At 41.1% G+C, this 15,486-nt stretch overlaps 1 long non-coding RNA gene across 1 annotated transcript in view; it reads left to right on the forward strand.

The window, feature by feature from the left end:
• LOC141409507 (uncharacterized) overlaps nt 1-15,486 on the forward strand; it is a 281,827-nt gene that overhangs the window by 211,958 nt on the left and 54,383 nt on the right. The window contains exon 8 of the long non-coding RNA XR_012430464.1: nt 6,150-6,268. This is a non-coding gene — a long non-coding RNA (uncharacterized lncRNA). The remainder of the gene's footprint in view (nt 1-6,149; nt 6,269-15,486) is intronic.

Raw genomic sequence — 15,486 nt, forward strand, 5'->3', positions numbered from 1 at the left:
TGGGTAACTGTTCAAGGGAAGTGTGCAGGCAAATGCTGATCACCTGAAGAGGAGAAAACCACCCAGGAAGTGGCAGGGGATATTAAAATAGGGAAAGTTCTGTTGTTAAAAGTTACAGGGCATGTGATAGGTGTATAGCTCACTTTTTCAGTGCCCTGCTGCTCAAACTCCTGGGGGGAGCATGCAGATGTGCAAGTTGTGGGGCTCTGATCCCATGGAAGTGTCGAGGGGTGAATATTTACAGTTCTTGAAATCCCAGTGAGCATATGTTACCATGTGCTCTTTTAGTTTAGCTGTCCGTGGGGAGCTTGTGTTAATCAGCTCAGTTAGGCCCCCTGCCTTACTGCAAGGACAGATGGCTGTCTGTATCCTGGGGTTTTTGTCTTGGTGTGCCAGAAGAATCAGATTATATGTGGGCTTGGAGAATTAGTGCAAGGTTTTATTGTTTGAAAGTAGCTCTCAGCAGATGGGGGAGCCAGAAGGGAGATAGAGTGGGAAGGTGGTTTTCCGCTAGAGTTGGCCACCCAGCAACCAGGCTGCAACCACCCCAGCTAAACTCCACATCATTCCTTATGTTGATGGCCTTCTGGCCTGGCATCTGCCAATGCCTATCAGTGTGCTCTTAAACCAATTCATTCCTCTCAATGTCCAGCTGTTTGTGTCTTCTTCTACCAGTGTGTTCCTCTTGATGTCTAGTAGCTTGTGTGCCTGCCCACTAGGGTCTTGGGGTTTTTACAGGCACAGAATGGGGGCATGGCAGGTCAGGGTGGTCTTGCAAAATGCAATATTTGGGCTGCAAGATGGAAACGCCTGTCCTCACCTAGGTGCATGGGGACACAGACCTGGAGGTAGAGCACTAGCCAGGAACCACACCCTCCTTTACCCAGCACTTTCTTGCTCCCTTCCTGTATCATTTCCCACCTCTGAAGAGATACATCTAACTGCATTAGAATATGGATGATGAGCAGTCTTAGTAGCTTCCTGCTGACGGAGGGTGTTGTTTTGGGATAAACAGCGGTCAGATTCCTCCCAGAGGTCTATCTAGAGGTTCCTATCAAAGGGAAGTCATTGTCTGAGGCTCTGGTTGCCTGACCCTTTGGAATTACATGACTTCAAAGTAAGAGAGAAAAAAACAAGTTTTATAAGGTTAAGTATGCATCAGTTAAACATGTGTTATACAAGGAAATAATCTAGTGCCAACAGGGATAAGGAGTGAAATATACTAACAACAGCGTTGTACCCCAAGCTATTTTACCTTGGCGAAATAAGTTAAAGTTTTTATGGGAGCAGTTAAACTTTAGAAGAGAAATAACTGTTTTTGCCATGTCCTTAACAGTTAACAAGCGCACCCTAAAAATTCTGGCATTTGTGGGCTTTCTGGTTAGCCATTAAAACGTCTTTCTCTTTCCTGTATTTCCTCTCTCTTTCCTGAGCCTCCCTGCCCCTATCATAAGAGACCAAGGTGGCCACTTTCAAGAGGTCTTCAAATGTGCTATCTGGTTCCAGTGCCCATTTCTCCAACTTCATCCTGATGTCAGAACCTTCTTAGTAATAAATTTATCATTTAGGATTAGCTGTCCCTCAACTAAATCAGGAGATAGAGAGGTATGGTTTACCAAGTCCTCTCAGCCTTTTCAGGAAGGCAGTGGGATTTTCATCAAATCCCTGGTCAATCATGGACAACCTAGTAAAATTGAGAGGCTTGGTCTTAGTCCTACATAAGCCCTCCATTATGCACATCTGAACATGTCTCCTTTCCCAGTCTTCCAACTCGTCATTGGGATTCCATTTAAGGTTGTTTGCTGATACTACTTCTCCTCTTGTTAGATAATGTTTGCCCCCTTCTCTGATGCTATATGTGGTACAAAGCTCTGCCCCAAATATCTCTGCTGCCTGCAGAGCAGACTGCTTCTCAATGTTCATCAGGGTCTGATTCAAAAGTAACATAACATCTCTTCAGGAAAGTTCAAATATTTAGGTGAAATTCTGGAAATCCTCTATATATTTATTATAATCATCTGAAAACTTGCCAAGATCCCCCTTAATTTGCTTGAAGTCCTGCAGGGAGAAGGGACCTGGACCTTACTGGGGACAAATTCACTGGTCATCTGTTGGAGGGACAAGAGTGAGACTGGGGCTTGTTTAGGGGAAGGATTTCCAGGAGGGGGCAAGTGAGAAGCTGAAGCTGGAGAGGGTGGTTGGGGTGGACCTGGAGAAGCAGGACTGGAGGGAGCTGGCTCCACTGCCAGGGTTGCCTCTGGGACTTGAATCTTTAATTCCTTGGGCTTTCCCCTTTTGCCTTCCCTGAGATGACAAACAGGAGGGCTGGATCATTCCTACACTGTCAGCAAATGTTTGGATTGCCTTGCAAGGTATACAAAGCCTGCACATATGGAGCCTCAGACCATCTGTCCTCATGTCTACAGAAAAGTTCCAACTGTTCCTTCCTAAGGTCAACTCATGCCTTGCTGTGAATCATAATTTGGCCAAACCTTTGTGTAGATGACTACGAGGTGTTTTTTTCTTCAGATTCTGAGGGTCAAAGCAGTCCCAATGATTCAGGATACACTCCAGAGGGGTAGAATCTGGAGGCAGTGAAGAGAGCTGGTTCCTGATTCTGAAAGTCAAGGAATAGCGGCATCCCTCATTTCCCTTCCTTCTTTTAGCAGATGCTTGTGAGGTGTTTTTCCTCCAGGTTCTGAGGGTTAAACCAGTCCCAATAGTTCAGGATACACTCCAGAGGAGTAGAATCTGGGGATGGTGAACATTGCTGGCTGCCCATTCTGAAAGACAGGGAATAGAGGCATCCCTCATTTCCCTTCCTTCTTTCAGCAAAAACTCAGGGTGTGATGTAGAAAGAAAGTTAGCATCCTTCATTTACCTTCCACCTTTTATCCCTGAGTCTCAGGGACCTTTGCAGGTGCTGGCCACAGGTACCAATGTGGTGTGTTCCCATGAAGCAGGGAAAATCTGGAGAATAGGAATTAATCACCCTCACCTCTGCCTGCCTTTCTTACTGCTGTTAGCAAACTTTGAGCTCCCTCGGTCTGTTTATGCCATGGAGTATGTTGTGCTTCCATGGATTGAGGGTTTAGCCTACAGGAACTGATCCTGCCCATTTACGTTGTGCCTGTTGCTGGCTTTGGATTCCTCCAACCTGGTCTTTCTAAGGTCTCAGCCTAAAGCTTGGAATCAGGATTGGGACTGAAAAGGTATTTTGGAGGCTTTTCATATCTATTTAAAGTGTCTCAAATATGCCCTGCTGAGTTTGCAGTTATCAGCCAGCAGGGGTCATTCCTCCATTAACTTTCTTACCAGAAACAGTTTTGGGAGGGGGAGTTTCTCTCACTTAGAAAAGGAAAAAAGAGAAAAACAGTTTATGGGGAAAAACAGGGAGATCCTGAGGGAAGCTCTTGCTCGGTGCAAGTGGACCCATCTAATCTTTTCCCCAGTTCAGACTGGGATGAATTCCTTGTCAATGGGGGAAATGTTTCATTGGCATGATGGGAAAGAAGTGCTCTGAGAGGTCCTAGCTACCACTGATTTTCCCCGCCTTGCCTTGTGGCTGTTGGGTTTGGCCTTTGCCTGCTGTGGACATGCCTAGGCACTCAAGCTTGGAAGGGAAAGGGTAACCAGAGGGGCCCTGAGCCATGCATGCCTGCAGCTGTCAGGATAGAGGCAGAGGTGGCACATCTGGGAACAACTGGTCTGATTTGCACCTTTGGCAGCTGAGCCAAACACTCATTTTACTTAGTAACATTGCCACAGCCAGTAGCAAAACTCTTAACATTATGAAGGAAGAAATAAGAGTCATTTCAAACTGTGTGAGAGAAAGAAAGAAATAAAGTCTGGGGATTTTCACTGACCTGGATAGGGCAGAGTTTTTAAAACTCCCTGGAGAGAAACAGATTCTCTTACCCGTAGGAAAGACAGAGAGGTGTAGGGTTTTTGGAAGAGAGGCAGACCCATTGGTTTTGCGTTTGCTCACACTCATCTTCTAGGATCTTAGATGAGCCCCCAGTTGAAATGGGAAACGTTCCCTTATCTTCCTTGTAGGATGTGGCTCACTTCTTCAGTTCCACTGCTCAGACTCCTAAAGAGAGCATGCAAATGGGCAGGTTGCAAGGCTCCAACACCATGGCAGTGTCTAGCGGTGAATGTTTACAGCTCCTGAGGCCCCAGTGGATGTGTTACAGCGTGCTTTTTTTTTTTTTTTTTTGAGATGGAATCTCACTCTTGTCGCTCAGACTGGAGTGCAGTGGTGCCATCTCAGCTCAATGAAACCTGTGCCTCCCAGGTTCAAGTGATTCTCCTGCCTCAGCCTCCTAAATTGCTAGGATTACAACTGTGTGCCCCACGCTTAGCTAATTTTTTTTTTTTTTTTTTTGTATTTTTAGTAGAGATGGGGTTTCACCATGTTGGCCAGGATGGTCTCAATCTCCTGACCTCATGATCAACCCACCTCAGCCTCCCAAAATGCTGGGATTAGAGGTGTAAGCCACCACCCCCAGCCCAGGGTGCTCTTTTAGTTTTGCCATTCATGTGCAGCTTGTTAGTTGGCTCAGTTAGACTCCCTGCCTTATCACAAGGACAGCGGGTTTTTTGTATCCTGGGGTTTCTTGCCTTAGTGTACTTGAAGAATCAGATTACATGTGGGCTTGGAGAATGAGTTCAAGGTTTTAGTGAGGAGAAATAGCTCTCAGCAGATGGGGGAACCACCAGTGAGATGGAATGGGAAGGCAATTTTCCCCTGGAGTTGGGCCACTGAGTCGCCAGGCTCCTCTAATTGCCCTGGCCAAACTCCTTGTCATTTCACCAGATGATGGCCTGGCACCTGCCAATACCTGCCAGTGTGCTCTTATGCTGATGCATTGTTCTCAGCATCCAGCTGCTTGTCTTTTTCTGCTGATGCATTTCTCTCAACATCCAGCTACTGTGTCTTATTTTGGCATGTATTCCTCTTGACATGGGTCTCAAGGTTTTTATGGGCACAGGATAGGGGAATGGTGGGTCAGGGTGGTCTTGGTAAAAGAAACATTTGGGCAGGAAAACAGAAATGAGTGTCCTCACCTCAGTCCATGGTCCCAGGTCCAGGAGTGGAAGCCTAGTCAGAGACCATGCCCATCTCTTCCTAGCATTTTCCTGCCCTCCTCCTGTATCAAGATATATTCCAGGAACTGACTGCTGTAACTGGTGTTTGACTTGGGCTACACATGCACAAAGCAAGATTCAGAGCCATTAATGTCAAAGCTTTTGCTGATTCCAATATATTAATCTACAAGGAAATTCTCTAGAAGTGTACATATTCACTTCCCTGCAAACAATTGCATCACATCTAAAGTCTTTGATTCCCAGAAGAATGTGAATTTCTTCTTAAGTAAGTATTTCCTCTTGAAACCCAGAGGGTAAAAGTTCTGCATATTTGGATACACTGTTTATAAAAAGTGTTGGTTGTGGTTTTGGTGGCTCATGCCTGTAATCTTTGGGAGGCAGAGGTGGGCAGATTAAGAGATTGAGACCATTCTCACCAACATGGTGAAACTCCAAGCTGGGCATGGGTGCGCACCTACAGTCCCAGCTACTTGGGAGGCTGAGGCAGGAGAGTAACTTGAACCCGGGAGGTGGAGGTTGCAGTGAACCGATATCGCGCCACTGTACTCCAGCTTAGGCGACAGAGTGAGACCCTCAATCAAAAAAAGAAGTGTTGGCCGGGCGCGGTAGCTCAAGCCTGTAATCCCAGCACTTTGGGAGGCCGAGACGGGCGGATCACGAGGTCAGGAGATCGAGACCATCCTGGCTAACACGGTGAAACCCCGTCTCTACTAAAAAATACAAAAAACTAGCCGGGCGAGGGGGCGGGCACCTGTAGTCCCAGCTACTCGGGAGGCTGAGGCGGGAGAATGGCGTGAACCCGGGAGGTGGAGCTTGCAGTGAGCTGAGATCCGGCCACTGCACTCTAGCCTGGGCGACAGAGCAAGACTCCCTCTCAAAAAAAAAAAAAAACATGTAAAAAAAAAAAAAAGTGTCAGTATTCTCCCTTAAACTTCACAAATGTCTTACAGAGTAGCTATCTTTAATTCCCTTATTAGAGATAAGAAAATTGAGACATTCAGTGGGTTTTCCAAATGCTAATAGCTTTCAAATTGCAGGTTCAAGCATGAGAACACTAGCAACGTCCAGTTCCCTCCATCCTGCTGAAACTGTTACCCAATAAAAGGATTTGAAGATCTGACGTCACCTAAATGGTCTCTTAGCTTCCTTCTCAGAGGTAAGCATGGAGAATAACACTCAAGTTGATCAGGAAATTTAAGATGTGTTTTATGTGATTTTTATTTGGAAGGCTAAACTTTTCCTAGCCTCAGACTATTTGATACGTTATGCTGGGTGAATATGAGACTTATGTCTGAAATGGTTTTGTTCCTTTCTCAGAGGGTAATATAGTGCCATGCATGAAATAGGCATTTGATATACAAGATATGTGAACTAATTTTCATAGTTAGACCTCTATATTCAGCATATGTTGATGATTGTTGAATGTCCTCCTGTGGACTCTTAGCTGTACAATGCTAACAAAGAAAATTTGTCTATTTCATCCATTTAATTTAGCAAGAGATCAAGGATGAAAAAATTAAACTGATTATTTTTGTTATGTAACCAAATAACTTCTCTTTTCAGCAAGTTGACAGTTTAACCTAAATACCATCTATATCTAATAGCCCAGGCCCATGATAGAAATAACATAAATATCTAATAGCCCAGGCCCACGGTAGAAAAAGAGCAACTTGCCCTCTGTTAGACATTTTGATAAACAGAAAATGTGAAAACATATTTATCCCCAAACCTTAAAATCATCACTGGAATTTTTTTTGAGCTAGAAACACACAATTCTAATTCTACATTCACCAAATTCAAGGCACAAGAATTATGGAGAAACTCCACCAAATCAATGGAATTCAAAGCTGAAAATTCAGCAACTAATTGGCATCATTGTTGTAACTAGTCAAATGGCATAATTATAGTAGACATATAAGTTACCATTGAAACATATAATTGTTCAACATAACGGTATTATTATGATTTCTGATTATATGATATGATTTGGATATAAATACCCATAACAGTACTAAGACATTTTTCATCTGTGCATTTTCTTAGTATCTGACTTGGAATTTCATAACTCTAAAACAGAAAGAGCATTTTTTAATAAAAGAAAAAGAAATTATTATTCAACATAATACCCTTTTGAGCATGTGAGTAGAAAGCGATAAAGTATTTAAAGGACATAAAGGATTTATGAAGTCAGTCATTAGGATAACCCTAAACAAAGTACTGCAGGTAAAGGCCACAATGCAAGGAAACACCTGTACAAATGTGGACATTATTTCATGTATATTTCATGCCTCTGGAACTTATCATTTTATCTTGAGTTTACCATAAAACTATCCATGAAAATAAGCTTTTTCAGAATACAATACTGTCCATGCCATCTTTGGTTTTAACATTCCTAGGAGAAAACAATGTTTCAAGGAATTTGCACATTAGTTATATGTGTGTCAAAATTTTGTACCCTGTAACAGTAAACTAATAATTGAGTTGTACCAAATTCTTTTTAGATATGGATGTTAGATTATCAAAAATATTTTTATTTCATAGAATTTGACATTGGAAGGATTCTTGGAGTCAGAGTTGAGATGCATAGTTCAGGAATTTGTGGATCTGTTTTATTGAAGGTGTTAGGCACCTTCAGTAAACTATCAGTAGAAGTTCATCCTTCTTGGAAAGCAGTTTTTATTACAGTCATTAATGGGGTCATGAAACCAGAAAGGTCTACCTGGGAGATTCTACCATCCATCTCTGTTGGGTTTAAAATCTTCTCCACAAGCACCTGTCAGATCTTTACTCCAGTTCAGTTTCAACCTTTATAGTAAGGAGTCTCTAACTAATCTTTAAAGTAGAAATCATGAGTTCTCTGCCTACCAACCTGGTAATGCCGGTTAACTTTCTTTTTTAAACAATGAAGCATAATGTTGACTTCCACTGAGGATGCAGTTTACACATTGTCTTAACAGAAATTTCTGTGATAATAGAAAATCATCTACCTGCACTGTGCAATATGGTAGCCACTAGCAACATGTGGCTATGAAGCACTTGAAATGTGGATGATGCATCTTAGAGATTGCATTTTGTATTTATCTTAATAATAATTAATTTATATTTAAATTTCTACAGCTACAGGAGTGGCTACCAAATTGGACAACACAGCCCTGTTTTCCTGTGCAGGCTCCTCTTCACATTATTTTACTTTCATATGCTCTGTACATTACATTTTACTGAATTTACACATGCAGTAATGTATTATCACCTAAGCATATATACAACTTTAAGTATTATAAAAGTTCAATAAATATTAATGGTGATCAATAAAATAAATTATTACAGATAATGAAATAGCATGACAAAATATGAGAGGTGATATAGTTTAGCTCTGTGTCACCAACCAAGTCTTATATCAAATTGTATTTCCCAGTATTGGAGGAGGGGCCTTTTGGGAGGTGACTGAATCATGGGTGTGGACTTCCCTCTTGCTATTCTAGTAATAGAGTTCTCATGAAATCTGGTTGTTTGGAAGTCTATAGCACTTCTCCCTTTGCTCTCTCTTCCCACTGCTGCAGCCATGTAGGATATGCTTGCTTCCCCCTATGAAAGTTTTCTGAGGCCTACAAACCATTCTTCCAGTAGAGCCAGCAGAACTGTGAGCCAATTAAACTTCTTTTCTTTGTAAATTACCCAGTCTCAGGTAGTTCTTTATAGCAATGTGAGAAGGGATTAATACAAGAGGTAATTAGAATCAATCTTGCTTTTGTTGACAAAATAGTCATTGCAGGGAAATTCCAAATAGGAGACATGATCACATCATGGTGTAGGTTTTCATAATTTAACATTATTTTAATGAATTGCACACTTTTGATATTGTGTTGATGTGTTTTACTCTGAGTTTTCTAGTATCCTTCTCTTCTTGGAACTTGAAGATTCAGATTTTACTATGCATTGCCTGTTGCTTAATTCACTGCATCTCTAGAATAAGGAATAAAGATCATTTCATCCTAAGGCTCACTGTGAGAAAGATAAAAAAGCAGAATACAAAACCACAAAGGAAATAAGAACCCCATCATGCCAGAAAGTAAACAAGTCCGTGAATTGAGAACCTAATTATATTTTGAATAACCTTCAAAATATGTACGAGAAATGCTTTTTAAATGCATTTATTTTAAAATTGTATTTGTTCTCTTATTTTTTTCAACAAAAACATTTCTTGATATTAAAGATAAAAAAATGAAGTAAAACAAACATGGATCCTGCCCTTCTCAAGAGGACATCTCATGCAGGGGAATGACATCAATCAAGGAAATTCAAAAATAAAGAACTGTTTACAAGTTATGCCCCCAAAAATTCCACAGCACTGCAAAGGCATTTGACCAAGTAATCTGGTGTCACCCTGGGAGGAAGTGTCATTTGTGGTGGTATCTAAACAAGGAACATAGAGTCCCCACACAGAATAGTAGCAAATCTACATTAGTGTGAGGGAATCTGTCTGATGGAAAGGAAGGGGGAGAGTCTTGTAAGGCCAGACAGCAGAGGTGCTTAGAGCTGGACCTTAGAGTTAATGCCAGGGAGCTGGTCTGTATCCCAGAGCAATAGGAATCAATGGTAAGAATATCAAGGAGAGATTGGGGAAGTGGAGGAAGAATATGACTCACCTGGAACATGACTTTTGGGATTTTGAAATTGATCTTTCTAGCTCTGTGGGTACGGGGGCTTGAGGACCAAACGTTTTCATAGTTTCTGCCCATTGTCCAGGCAGGAAGGAACTGCATGTTGTCCTAGAGAGATCAGAGCACAGATGAAAGACATGAGTGTATGAGAAATACTCAGAAGGTAATGTTGGTTGGGCATGGAGAAGGAATGCAAGTAATGAGAAAGATGTTCACCACAGATGCTGCCAGGTATCTGGTGTGAACTGTGATGTAGAGGCACCACTCACTGTGAGAAGAGCCATTGGCATTCTCAAGAGAGCAGAGATGAGTGCTCACAGAAGCTGACAGTTGCAGAATCAAGCTGGCTCTGGTGAGTCAAGTATTCATTGTTGTGGAGTTAAAGCAATCTTTTCAGAATCACAAAGGCGTCAAAAATACAGAAAGAGCTTCATTTACTTTTGAGGGATGTGTGTGTGTGTGCACACATGCACATGCATGTGTGTGTGTTTCAAACACAAATTAAGATATATAGTAAATCTTTATCATTCATTTTCTGCTTTTGGGAAGTGTGTTCAGTTTGCTGATAGCACTTAGCCTGTGCCTCTCTCTGAGAAGCTATGCTGCCCTTGGCTTACACAATTATCAAGTTCAAAATAGAGGCTGTGTGGAAGATATGCTTCCAACTGTGTTCCGTGACAGCAGCCAGTGCTTCGCAAATGCTCCCAACTGAACGTAAGCAATGCCCCAACAGACTCTAGAATTTCTGTTGCCTTGGAATGAAAACAGCACACAACTGCATTCCCTGTGTTCCAAGTGTTTTGCTTTTTTATAGAAGATGTCCTCAGTTAGTCCTTTACCCTGGGCCAAGTCAATGTGACTTGACCATGTGGATAAGGTTCGTAGGGGTACCATAACAAAACACCATACACTGGCTGGCTTCAAACAACAGAAATGTATTGTCTTGCAGTTCTGGAGGCTAGGAGTCCAAAATTAAGGTGATGGGACCACATTCCCTCTGAAGGCTCCATAGGGAAGACTATTCTGGTTCCTGGAAGTGATCCTCAATCCTTGCCATCCCTTAGCTTGAAGCTGCTTCACTTCACACTCTACCTCCACTGTCTCATGGTATTCTCCCTTTGTGTTTCTGTGGCTAAATATCCCTCATCAGTTACATACACCAGTCATTGCATTACCATGCACTCTAATGACCTCATAATAGGATGACTGTGTCCATAATAGGATGACCCATGATTCTATGGACTGCTAATAAACATTTCTGTGGTGGGAGTTTCTGTGCTGTTACCATGGTCAGGAGCTTTACCTCATGTAGAACTGCTAGTGTTAGGTGTCAACCAAAAGTACTGCAATCTATGTTCAATTATGCAAACATTGTTTGCTGCTGGGAGTAAACCATAAGCCTGTCATAAACAGGCGTTAAAGAAACTGGCCATAAACAGGATTTCTGCAGCAATGTGACATGCTCATTATGGCTATGATGCACACTGTTAGAAGCTGTTGGTTTACTGGAGCAGGGCAAGGAACACCTGGCCCACCTGGAGCAGAAAACTGCTCAAACCACAAACAATAGCAGGAGCAGCCTGTGCCTTAACAACATGCTTTTGCTGCAGATAATCAGCAAGAGCCTGTTTCTCTACTCCTCAGGTAAGAATGCTTTCTTTCCCATAAGAAATGCTTTTAGCTAATCCATAGCCTATAAAAACAATGCTTACCACTGGCTTACTGTCAATAAATATACGGGTCAAACTCTGTTCATGGCTCTCAGCTCTGAAGCCTGTTAGCCCCTCATCCCACTTTGCACTTTAGTTCTGTGTCTGTGTCTTCAATTCCTCTAGGGCCGCTGGGTTGGAGTCTCCATGACCGAGGTGGTCTTGGTAGTATCCCCAAACTATCCTCACTTTCAGTAAAAAATTTTGTTTCAACACTCTTTGTAATCCATTCCTTTCCTATATATCTATATAACCACAAATTTAGCAGCTTAAAACAACACACTGCATACCTCACAGTTTCTGTAGGTCATAAGTCTGGCACAGTTACCTGGGTCCTCTTTTCAGGATTTTTCAGGAGGCAGAAATTAAGGAGTCAACCAGAGCTACCTCTGTGGTTCCCTGTGGTTTGAACTTCATCTGAGGTTTGAGTGGGGAAGGATCTGCTTTTAAGATCACATGGTGATTGACGGAATTCAGTTCCTTATGGGTATAGGACTCAGGGGTTCCAATTCTTATCAGCTGTTGGCCAGAAACCACTCTCTACTCCTATAGGCTGCCTGTAGTTCCTTGTCCCACTAACTCCCTACATGGCTACTCACTACATCAAAGGCAGTAGGTGAGAGAATCTCTTCCCAAAGTGGAGGTCACAATTCAGTGTACTTATGCCATAGCAATGACACCCATCAAATGATGCAGGCAGTTTTTAGTTCAGCTAAAATCCAGGTTCTCATCACACAACAAAAAAAAAATTAGGCACCTGGACACATTGAAAGGTGAGCAGAGTGGAATTTATTAAAAGAAAGCTCTCAGAAACAAACAGACAAACAAACATGGGTTCTGCCAGCAGGCTTCCACCTGACAGATTGAATATTAGGTCACCACACAGGAGTTGAAGAGGCCAGGCTCCTCCCTACCCCATAAAAAGTGAACTTCCAGTATGTCCACCCCATTCTCCCAGTGCACAGGCCCTTAGTCTGAGCCATTCCATATTGATTTATTTCCCTTACTGTGCATGTGTTTAGGAACAGAATTTTTCATTGTGGGCATAGTTTATGCAAGCCCCCTGTACACAATGACCTAGACTACATTTGGCTGTCTCCTGTCTCTATCACAACTTTGCCCTATTCTATTCATTAGAAACAAGTCACAGGTACCACCCACACTCCTGGGGAAAGAATTCCACAGAGTGTGAGCACCAGGAGTGGGATTTCTAGGGCCATCTTAAGAGTCTCTAGTATGACCACTGACCCAGGTGAGCCTTATTCACTAAAACTAGAGTCAGCCAGGCTTTTATGGATATCATGTTGCCAAGGTATACATATGGCTAATGTGATATAACTATCCAGACATCATTATTGGTTGCAGCAGACTGAATGTCTTTGTCCTTGTGCCGCAGTGAGCAGAACATGAAAACCTACCCTCAAATCTGGTGGAGTTAAGAGATGGAAGAAAGATGCTAACATATCTAGTTTATCTGAAACAAACAGTTAATAGGGTCTTTTGAACAGAAGTCATGTTTTAGGCAGCTGCAAGATAAAATGGTGGATCCCAGGCCATTACTACTGAGACCTATGGCTTCTATACCATAGAGAAGGAATGTGCAGGACAACTGAAGTCAACTCCTCAGGGAAAGGCAAGAAGGCTATGTGACTCTGCCTATCAGCCTGTCATTCAAGCTTGAGTGAGTGACAGACTGAGACTCTGTCAAAAAAAAAAAAAAAAAGACATTTTCACTTGTCAAATAAAGAAAGCAAATTTGTATAACATAAACCTAAAAAGGTACTACTATTTCCAGAGAGCACTTTTGGTAAAAAATCACCTATGTATTCTAGATAAATATATTTTTAATATCCTTACAATAAATACTGCACTGAGAATAAAGTAAGGGGACCACTGCAGGCCAGGAACAAGAGAGCATCACCAGGGAGGTATAAGTCAGGCTGGAGCTGGGGTCACTGAGAACAGATGCTATGTCCTGCTGGCCTTAAGCCAGTGTTCTCAGCACCTAGAATATAATGGCAAAGTTGCGACCAAGCTGGGAGGAAAATCAGTTTTGAGACTTCTGTCTAAAACCTGAGCCTCTAAGGATAGGAACCTCAGGGAGGAAAACACGTGGAAGAGGGTGATAAGTGTGTTTGTCTGACCTAGCTTTAGTGGAGTGAGGGAAAGCAGGAAATAGTCTCCCAAAATTCTTAAACCTTAAGTTCTTTTTTATACACTTTCAGATTTGAAGACACATTATTGGCAATGCCTTAAAAAGTTTAGGCCAACATTTTAATTAAGAGTGTCCTGTGTTTCTAATTCTCTACTTGTCTTACAAAAGTTTGGGTGGAAAATTCTTGCATATCATTTTCCTGTATAGATAATTTATCATTTGCAAATATTTTTCCTGTATATGTAATTTGTCATTTGCAAATATAGTCATGCAGTACATAATGACATTTCAGTCAACAATGGGCCACATAGAAAATGATTGTTTCATGAGATTTAAAAATTGTATATTTGCTATAACTTATCTATGTTTTAGACATGTTTACATGCACACTTACCATTGTGTTACAGTTGTCAGCAATATTCAGTATAGTCATATGCTGTCCAGGTTTGTAGCCTAATAGCAATAGGCTCTATCATCTAACATAGGTTATACTGTCTAGGTTTCTGTAAGTCACCCTTAGATGTTCCCACAGTGATCAAATCACCATCTAGCAATGCATTTCTTAGAACATATCCCTGTCTTTGAGTGACAGTTGTTTCTTTTAGACTTTTCTCTCTTTATTTTTCTGCTGATTATGATGGATATCATAGTATGGTAGATATGGTAGCAGGCTTCTTTTTTTTCTCCTCATAATTTGAAGAAAACTTCTTCAAGCATGACTTTTGCTTTAGCATTTTAAAAAATATTTGTCAGCTTAAGGATACTCTATTCTATTCCTAGTTTCTTAAAGGACTTTTTTAAGATCACAGATTAACATTATTAATTTTTCTCCATTGACTGATGGATATATATAGGGTTTCTTCCATAAGTCTATTAATGAAGTAGATGAAATGGATATTCTTAACTTGAATAAGTATTATCCCATAACCCTTTGTGGTTAAAAATCTTCCCACAGAGAAACAGTAAGCACAATAATCATATAGATAACTTTACCTATCTAAAGAACAGATATTTCAATTTTACAGAATACCTTTTAGTAAAAAATAAGGATAACCCACAAAAAAACTAAATAAGGCTAAGATAACCTTTGTACCTAAAGCAAACAAAAATATGGAAAGAATTTTAAAAATAGCCTCTATGAGTCTATTTATATGAAATATCCAGAATAGAAAAATTCATAGAAATCAAAAGGAAAATACTGGTTGCCAGGCCTTGAGAAGAGATAGAGTAACTGCTAATGGATATAAGGTTTCTTTAAGGGATGATGAAAATGCTCTAAAATTGGTCACACTAAGGCTTGAAAAGCTGTGAATACTGTAAGAACTGTTGCATTTATACACTTAGTTTTAAAATTTATTATTTAATATTATTCCTTTTTAGGGACAGGGTCTTGCTTTGTTTCCCAGGTTGGAGTACTAGGATCATAGCTCACTGTACCTTTGAACTCCTGGCCTCAAGGAATCCTACCACGTTGGCTCCCAAAGCAGTAGCATTAAAGGTGCAAGCCACTGTACCCAGCCACCTTGTACACTTTAAATGCATGTATAATTTGGTATTTTGGTTATACATCAAGAAAGCTGCTTTAAAAAGTGTTATCCAAAATCACTCACAAACAGAAATCCTAAATACAACATTTTAAGACTTATCAGCAATATATAATGAAAGGTAACATCAAGACTGCTTCAGTCAGAATGTCAGCTAATCTAATTTACTCCATTAACAGATTTATGAACAAACCCTATATATTCCTTATCTAGAAAATAATAGACACACTGAAGAAAATTTTAAAATGAAGTAACATGTCCTTCATTAGAAAACTCAGTATCATAGATCTGTTAATTCTCACCAG

The sequence above is a fragment of the Macaca fascicularis genome, chromosome Y (genome assembly GCF_037993035.2).
Source record: "Macaca fascicularis isolate 582-1 chromosome Y, T2T-MFA8v1.1".
Classification (NCBI taxonomy): Eukaryota; Metazoa; Chordata; class Mammalia; order Primates; family Cercopithecidae; genus Macaca; species Macaca fascicularis.